The sequence below is a fragment of the Ylistrum balloti genome, unplaced genomic scaffold (assembly GCF_031769215.1).
Source record: "Ylistrum balloti isolate Yb309-2 unplaced genomic scaffold, AGI_CSIRO_Ybal_v1 Utg370512, whole genome shotgun sequence".
Lineage (NCBI taxonomy): Eukaryota > Metazoa > Mollusca > Bivalvia > Pectinida > Pectinidae > Ylistrum > Ylistrum balloti.
In genome coordinates this window covers 639,986-648,900 of record NW_026782330.1, presented here as the reverse complement: position 1 = coordinate 648,900, position 8,915 = coordinate 639,986, and positions in this window count along the sequence as shown.

Below are 8,915 nucleotides of genomic sequence, written 5' to 3'. Positions count from 1 at the left end.
GAAGGTCTGGGTATACCTATGCTAGATAGCATGCCTGCTATCAGTGATTCTACATGTGGCCCTTGGTACAATTTAAATAGTTTGTCTTCAGGAACTGTTTTAAAGGCCATACTACATCATTCTCGATACTCCAGGGGCTATGCTAACTATCACTCTCTCCACCACTGGAACATTTCACAGCAGCAAAATTGAAGGTTCCATGTACTAGTTGTGGATCAGACAAGGAGACAAGTTTGATCTTCTGATGTTTATCAAACCAATCTCGAGGTCACATAACCGTATATTGTACTGACTTTGAAGTTTGGTGTCCTTCCTTTCCTAATCTTAAAAAGAGTGTAGCAGTCTGCGATTGGTCAGTTTTTTTCTCCTGAAAACCCACTCTAGACCAATCAAATTACTTTGCTTCAATTTTGCATGGAAATGTGCCTGGAGTGCAGAGAGTGCACTTGAGTTTAAATGTCTTTAGAAATGTTGTTCACGTCTGAATGAAAAAGTAATAGCCTAGTATTATTGAAACTCTTGAGAATCTACAAATTCATATCATAGAAGATTGGCATGAGATATATAAAGAGTTGTACCTGTCAAAGTTAGTTTGGTGATTGGGAACATATAATGATATTTATTGGTAGGTATAATAAGTCTTGTACAACATGTACAAGCTGATCTGAATGCATGGGTATAACATTCTTATCAAATAAAGAAGAAAAGTCAGTCTTTTATTAAAAGAAATCAATTTAATATAATAAAAATACGAAAGACAAAGAAACAATATATATGTTTTTTTCTTGGATACATAATTTCAAGTAAGTACACACCAAGACACACATACTGACAACACATTGGCCATCTAGACTAATATATTGTCACTACCAGATTTAAGCTTGGGACAGACCAGAGACCAGGCTCTCCTTTGTCAAGGCCTCTGGGAAGACATATCAACAACAGGAATCATTATTTAGTACTAGACTAATCCAACTGTCTGAACACTGTACCGGTAGTTTCTGACAATTGTTTGTGCCAGAAAAAAAATCATCACTTTAAATTATTTTGAGACTGATTTAATGCTGTCATCTTAAATTAAATGAATGTATTGTTACATAGTAATTAATTATCATAGTTGTTAATTAGGATTTACAAACAAAAACAACTAAAGAATGAACAGGAAATTTAACTAACAGACATTAATACCTGTACACAGCACAACTATTCAACATCGGCTTTTATATAAATAATTATGCTGCAGCATCCTATAAGAAAATCTTATGTACTTGTTTATCTCACACAGAGTACACAAGTATATAAAAAGTAGTAAGTACAAATATTGAGTACAAAAAGAATGCTGACACTTGCTGGTAGTACATGCTGAATCAGTGACAACAAGACATGGATTATAATAAAAATAGATCACCTGGCACTCAGAACATACATTATCACCCAGATAACTGATTATACATTAAAATCCATTGGTTTTTTTTACATGTCTCTATTCATTAATCCAGTGCACAGTAGAACTTTTCTGATAATCGTGTACCAGTGTCACAGCAACATAGATCATAACATTATAATTCGACCTAGGCCAAGTGTTTTAGTAATATTCCAACGTTTGTCTACATCCTATTGGCCAACAAACTTTGATATTTCGACCAATAGATTGCATTTCTGGTTGCAAAAGTTGGAAAAGTTTGAGTTTCTGCGATTTCACAATTATCAAAGTCTTGATTTGTTTCCTATTTGCTGATCAGTCCTGTTTGAGAGAATTTGCTGTTCAGTCCTGTTTGAGAGAATTTGCTGATCAGTCCTGTTTGAGAAAATCTACAGTAATTTGAGTAGTTAGTATGCTGCACATCAGGAATAGATAAAACAAATTTTGATGAACAAACTATCTGATATACAAAAAAAAATAGTAGTTACAAACATTGTTTTCTATCAATTAGTACATATTCTCTGAAATACAATGACACAGTAAAATTATCCAGAAAATATATTATGAATTCCCAGTATTAACGTGTATAAAAAATCTAATCACCAGAAGTAGTGTTTCTGGATCAATGTGAACCGTCATAGCTAGATAATCCAAAGAATCGTGTGGTGTAACATAAATCTCCAATTCAACTAAAAAAGGTCCAAATACAACGTCAAAACACAAACCTACAAAGAAATAGACCAAGTCAAAACACACAGTACCTACAGATAAATCGGGTGAAGTCGTGGGAACTCAAAGAAGGACACTACAAACGAAAAATTAATGCAAGTGAAAGCTTTTCTCCAACTTAGAAAATATAACAATAGAGAGACAGACAGGTGTATAGAGAATATATAAATATCTTTAGCTAGAGACAACAAGCATGTTTAAAGGGATTTCAGACAGGATTCAGGTGGGAACTTAAACACTAGGAGAACACAATCCTACAAGGTAACAAAAGGCCTGTACTGCTTACATCAAAACATAAACATGATTGGCCCAAATGACCATCAATATAATTTAATTAAAAAAAATCTCTGTGCAGTGTTTTTGCTCTTTATCTAAGCAAGTTGTAATGCTGCAGAAATATTAAACACATGGACATATTGTTGTTAAAGATGTTTGAGGTATCAATTTTCATGGCATTAGCAATGAAACATAGCTTTCCTGTAAAATATGAAAATGATTTTTTCTATCCATTATTATTTTATTCTATCCTCAAAAATATCAACCTTTCTAGTATCAAGTAACATTTATCAAAGCCAATCATAAATCTAATTATTCCAGATTGCACCATATATAGTAGCACTCAAGTTGATAAAAAATCTGTAATGCTCAAGGTGGTTCTATATATAGTAACACTTAATGTGATATAAAATCGGTAACGCTCAAGGTGGTATCAAATAAAGTAACACTTTACGTGATAAAAAATCTGTCACGCTTAAGGTAGTACTATATATAGTAACACTTAACATGATAAAAAATCTGTCACACTTAAGGTAGTACTATATATAGTAACACTTCACGTGATATAAAATCTGTCATGGTCAAGATGGTACCATCAAGGTCAAGGTAGTACCATATATACCAATATTTAACATAGTTTAAAATCTGTCAAGGTCAATGTGGTAAAATATATACCGATATTTAACATAGTTTAAAATCTGTCAAGGTCAAGGTAGTACCATATATACCAATATTTAACATAGTTTAAAATCTGTCAAGGTCAAGGTAGTACCATATATACCAATATTTAACATAGTTTAAAATCTGTCAAGGTCAAGGTGGTAAAATATATACCAATATTTAACATAGTTTAAAATCTGTCAAGGTCAATGTGGTACCATATATACCAATATTTAACATAGTTTAAAATCTGTCAAGGTCAAGGTAGTACCATATATACCAATATTTAACATAGTTTAAAATCTGTCAAGGTCAAGGTGGTAAAATATATACCAATATTTAACATAGTTTAAAATCTGTCAAGGTCAATGTGGTACCATATATACCAATATTTAACATAGTTTAAAATCTGTCAAGGTCAAGGTAGTACCATATATACCAATATTTAACATAGTTTAAAATCTGTCAAGGTCAAGGTGGTACCATATATACCAATATTTAACATAGTTTAAAATCTGTCAAGGTCAAGGTAGTACCATATATACCAATATTTAACATAGTTTAAAATCTGTCAAGGTCAAGGTAGTACCATATATACCAATATTTAACATAGTTTAAAATCTGTCAAGGTCAATGTGGTACCATATATACCAATATTTAACATAGTTTAAAATCTGTCAAGGTCAATGTGGTACCATATATACCAATATTTAACATAGTTTAAAATCTGTCAAGGTCAAGGTAGTACCATATATACCAATATTTAACATAGTTTAAAATCTGTCAAGGTCAAGGTAGTACCATATATACCAATATTTAACATTGTTTAAAATCTGTCAAGGTCAATGTGGTACCATATATACCAATATTTAACATAGTTTAAAATCTGTCAAGGTCAATGTGGTACCATATATACCAATATTTAACATAGTTTAAAATCTGTCAAGGTCAAGGTAGTACCATATATACCAATATTTAACATAGTTTAAAATCTGTCAAGGTCAAGGTAGTACCATATATACCAATATTTAACATAGTTTAAAATCTGTCAAGGTCAATGTGGTACCATATATACCAATATTTAACATAGTTTAAAATCTGTCAAGGTCAAGGTAGTACCATATATACCAATATTTAACATAGTTTAAAATCTGTCAAGGTGGTACCATATATACCAATATTTAACATAGTTTAAAATCTGTCAAGGTCAATGTGGTACCATATATACCAATATTTAACATAGTTTAAAATCTGTCAAGGTCAAGGTAGTACCATATATACCAATATTTAACATAGTTTAAAATCTGTCAAGGTCAATGTGGTACCATATATACCAATATTTAACATAGTTTAAAATCTGTCAAGGTCAATGTGGTACCATATATACCAATATTTAACATAGTTTAAAATCTGTCAAGGTCAAGGTAGTACCATATATACCAATATTTAACATGGAATAAAATCTGTCAAGGTGGTACTATATATAGTAACACTTTACAAGGTTTAAAATCATAGTCATGTTCTACTTTCTAAATAAAGTAGAAAACTATATTTCCTTCTTCAAGTTGTATGTATATAAATATATATCTGACCTTGCAGACAAACAACAGCTATATACACTGTGTATGTTCTATAAGATAGTGACTATAAAACTTTTCTAAGAGTTTAAAAAGATGAAATGATATACATAAATATAGATGTACGCATATCTGATATAAGACCAGCATTTCATATCTAAGTTATTTGTCAAAAATAATGATTAAATGGAGTCTACGGCACGGAAGGGTGGGATCGGGGTTACGGCACAAAGCTGAGCATATGTCCAAGTTGCACCATTGAAAACACTTACTATGTGTGTTGATAGACACAGTTCACTCTGCCACTCTGTTTTAACTGGGCGATGCCTAATCTGAATTTTCTTCACAGCTGACACAGAAACTACATAACAATTAGGAATTGTCTACAATCCACCCATCTTGTGTGGTCCCACAGGCTTCAAGTTGTAACAAAGTACATTTATTTTTATATACTTCAATCAGATACATGTTTCGACCAATGCTATACACCGTAACACACATAGCCAGAAGTCTGCTTTTATCAACAAGAAAATATTTCGCAATATGTCATGGAGACGGAAAAAGTCAGTCACCAACTAGTGACCCATGTAAACCAATCTATTATCATTAATTGGCATAAAATGTAAAAATAAATTCTGTCTAAGAAAAAGTTGATAAGTACATGATAACTTAATGCCTGCCATCAATACAGTACATAACTAACAATACGATACTTGTAACATTTTACAAACTTATTTTCATTTAACTTATCATTATTATGTATCAGATTCAAAGTTGAAATTTTAGGTTTGAAGTAATATATGATAAAGTTAATATCTCATTCAACACTATTGAAAACATCATAATCAATCTCTGTAAAAGTGAAAAATGAGTTTGTTGAGAAGTTATTAAAAAAAACTCCCACAAAACAGAATACAACCAGGAAATAAAAGGTATTGCCATCGTTTTGATTAACAAAATAACAACAGGACGTAAATGGTATCATCCTCAGTACAAAGTACATGTATTACATTCAACAACATAGTCTGTGTAACCTACTGATCAATTAAACCTTGTCTTATGATAGTCTGTGTAACTTATTGATCAATTAAACCTTGTCTTGTGATTTCGGAGGGAAACTATTAGTATAAGTGAAAGCACTGGAAACAATATTTGGAAAAAGTTGGGTTTTTTTTAGTTCAAATACCTGTGACATTTTACAAGGTTTTCGACATGAAAGCGAGACAGTAATGGACAATAAAAGGGTAGTGAGACTGCTTTCTATTCAAGGTCTGGTATAAAATGAGTAGTGAGATTGCTTTCTATTCAAGGTCTGGTATAAAATGAGTAGTGAGACTGCTTTCTATTCAAGGTCTGGTATAAAATGACAGCTGAATATACTAAACCATCTTTGTATATAAACTATTGACATTTCATTGTCAAACTTTTACATAAAAAATATCTGAAGTATCAAAATAGAGGACTATCTAGATGATGGGTTTACTAACAGTCTAAAAAATTATCAGATTAAATATAAAACTTGTATAAACACTGTATATCTGTTGTTGTCTAAGTTAACAGGAAGACCAAGAGATCAGAACAGTGACAACTCAACCTGTACATGTAAACTTTGTATATCTGTTGTTGTCTAAGTTAACAGGAAGACCAAGAGATCAGAACAGTGACAACTCAACCTGTACATGTAAACTTTGTATATCTGTTGTTGTCTAAGTTAACAGGAAGACCAAGAGATCAGAACAGTGACAACTCAACCTGTACATGTAAACTCTGAGGATACCTGATTTATCATAAGTATTTTAAAAACAAGTAGTACAAGAACCTTCATTTCTATCACTATTCATCTTAATATATTAATTTTGTCTGCCAGCAACAAATAATAATATGAACATCAGATTTAGTTAACTAAAGGGTAATAGATCTACACACAGTACAACCAAAATCGACTGTCAGTTTGTACATTTGAATCAGTTTGTTTGTTAAGTGATATCTCTTGACCTCTAACTTCTGCAATTTCATTTTGTATGTTATTGACCTCTTGACCTCTAACTTCAGTAATTTCACTCTGTAAGTTATTGAACTCTTGACCTCTAACTTCAGTAATTTCACTCTGTAAGTTATTGACCTCTTGACATCTTACTTCTGCAATTTCACTCTGTAAGTTATTGATCTCTTGACCTCTAACTTCTGTAATTTCACTCTGTAAGTTATTGACCTCTTGACCTCTAACTTCTGTTTTTTCACTCTGTAAGTTATTGACCTCTTGACCTCTAACTTCTGTAATTTCACTCTGTAAGTTATTGACCTCTTGACCTCTAACTTCTGCAATTTCATTCTGTATGTTATTGACCTCTTGACCTCTAACTTCTAAAATCTCACTCTGTAAGTTATTGACTCTTGACCTCTAACTTTTGTAATTTCACTCTGTAAGTTATTGACCTCTTGACCTCTAACTTCAGTAATTTCACCCTGTAAGTTATTGAACTCTTGACCTCTAACTTCTGTAATTTCACTCTGTAAGTTATTGAACTCTTGACCTCTAACTTCAGTAATTTCACTCTGTAAGTTATTGAACTCTTGACCTCTAACTTCTGTAATTTCACTCTGTAAGTTATTGACCTCTTGACCTCTAACTTCTGTAATTTCCCCCTGTAAGTTATTGAACTCTTCACCTCTAACTTCTGTAATTTCACTCTGTAAGTTATTGACCTCTTGACCTCTAACTTCTAAAATTTCACTCTGTAAGTTATTGACCTCTTGACCTCTAACTTCTGTTTTTTCATTCTGTAAGTTATTGACCTCTTGACCTCTAACTTCAGTAATTTCACCCTGTAAGTTATTGACCTCTTGACCTCTAACTTCTGCAATTTCATTCTGTATGTTATTGACCTCTTGACCTCTTACTTCTGCAATTTCACTCTAAATTATTGACCTCTTGACCTCTAACTTCTGTAATTTCCCCCTGTAAGTTATTGAACTCTTCACCTCTAACTTCTAAAATTTCACTCTGTAAGTTATTGACCTCTTGACCTCTAACTTGTCATTTCACTCTAAGTTATTGACCTCTTGACCTCTAACTTCTGTCATTTCACTCTAAGTTATTGACCTTTTGACCTCTAACTTCTAAAATTTCACTCTGTAAGTTATTGACCTCTTGACCTCTAACTTCTGTTTTTTCACTCTGTAAGTTATTGAACTCTTGACCTCTAACTTGTCATTTCACTCTAAGTTATTGACCTCTTGACCTCTAACTTCTGTCATTTCACTTTGTAAGTTATTGACCTCTTGACCTCTAACTTCTGTCATTTCACTCTGTAAGTTATTATCATATAATACTGATTGATTAGTAGTGAGAAAATTTCAATTTAAGGACAAACTGTGTTTTTACATTTTACACAGATTCTAATCACCCTGCTTGATACTGGTTTATACCTAAATCAAATATCCAGTAATTTTTGTATTTTTTACTAAGTGCTAAAATATTCTCCAGTAAATTACTGTTCTAAATGATCATTTAACATCTATGAAGTGTTAAATTTTAATTTGACATGACTAATAAACAAATGATCTACAGGGCCTGTATTTCTCACCTGTTTCTTTTAATTCTTTCACCACATTCAGAAAATAAAAATAAGTTCAGGTTTCTTAATGGCACTGAAGATTTCACTGTAATTAGAATATAACTGAACGAGAAAAGGAAATTCAAATTTGATTAAATTAACAAGTTGGATTTCAAAGATATGAAAGACTCCCTAAATGAAAGATTTACAAGATCATAGGTATGATGGAAGACAGCAAAGTGTCGCAGCCAATGACAGCTGTTCTTAATTCAACACATTTCAGAACTGTGTTCCCCTTAAACATTAATGCTTGTTTAAATCTAGTTTAAATCTGTATCTGTTCAGGAAACCTGGTGTTCAAGAGACAAACGACAGAAGCTGCACCACAACAAATTGTCACCTGGCTAAAGGTCCAGGCGAGTTAAAAATGGCACCCGTCTGAGAATAATTGATCAATGAATGGAAATAGTCTCTGTAACAATATATAGCAAAGCAATCACATTACCAAGAAAATCCTTAGATCACATTTAGTGTATTCCATTGGGCTACTAACACAAAATACCAGATATTTTACAACATCCAATTTCATTACAAAGAAATCACTAATGATCTGACACAATATACATATAATGTTGATGCTTTGTTGAAGCTTTCAATGAAAAATCTTCTCGGAATCTAAAAAAGATAGTGTCA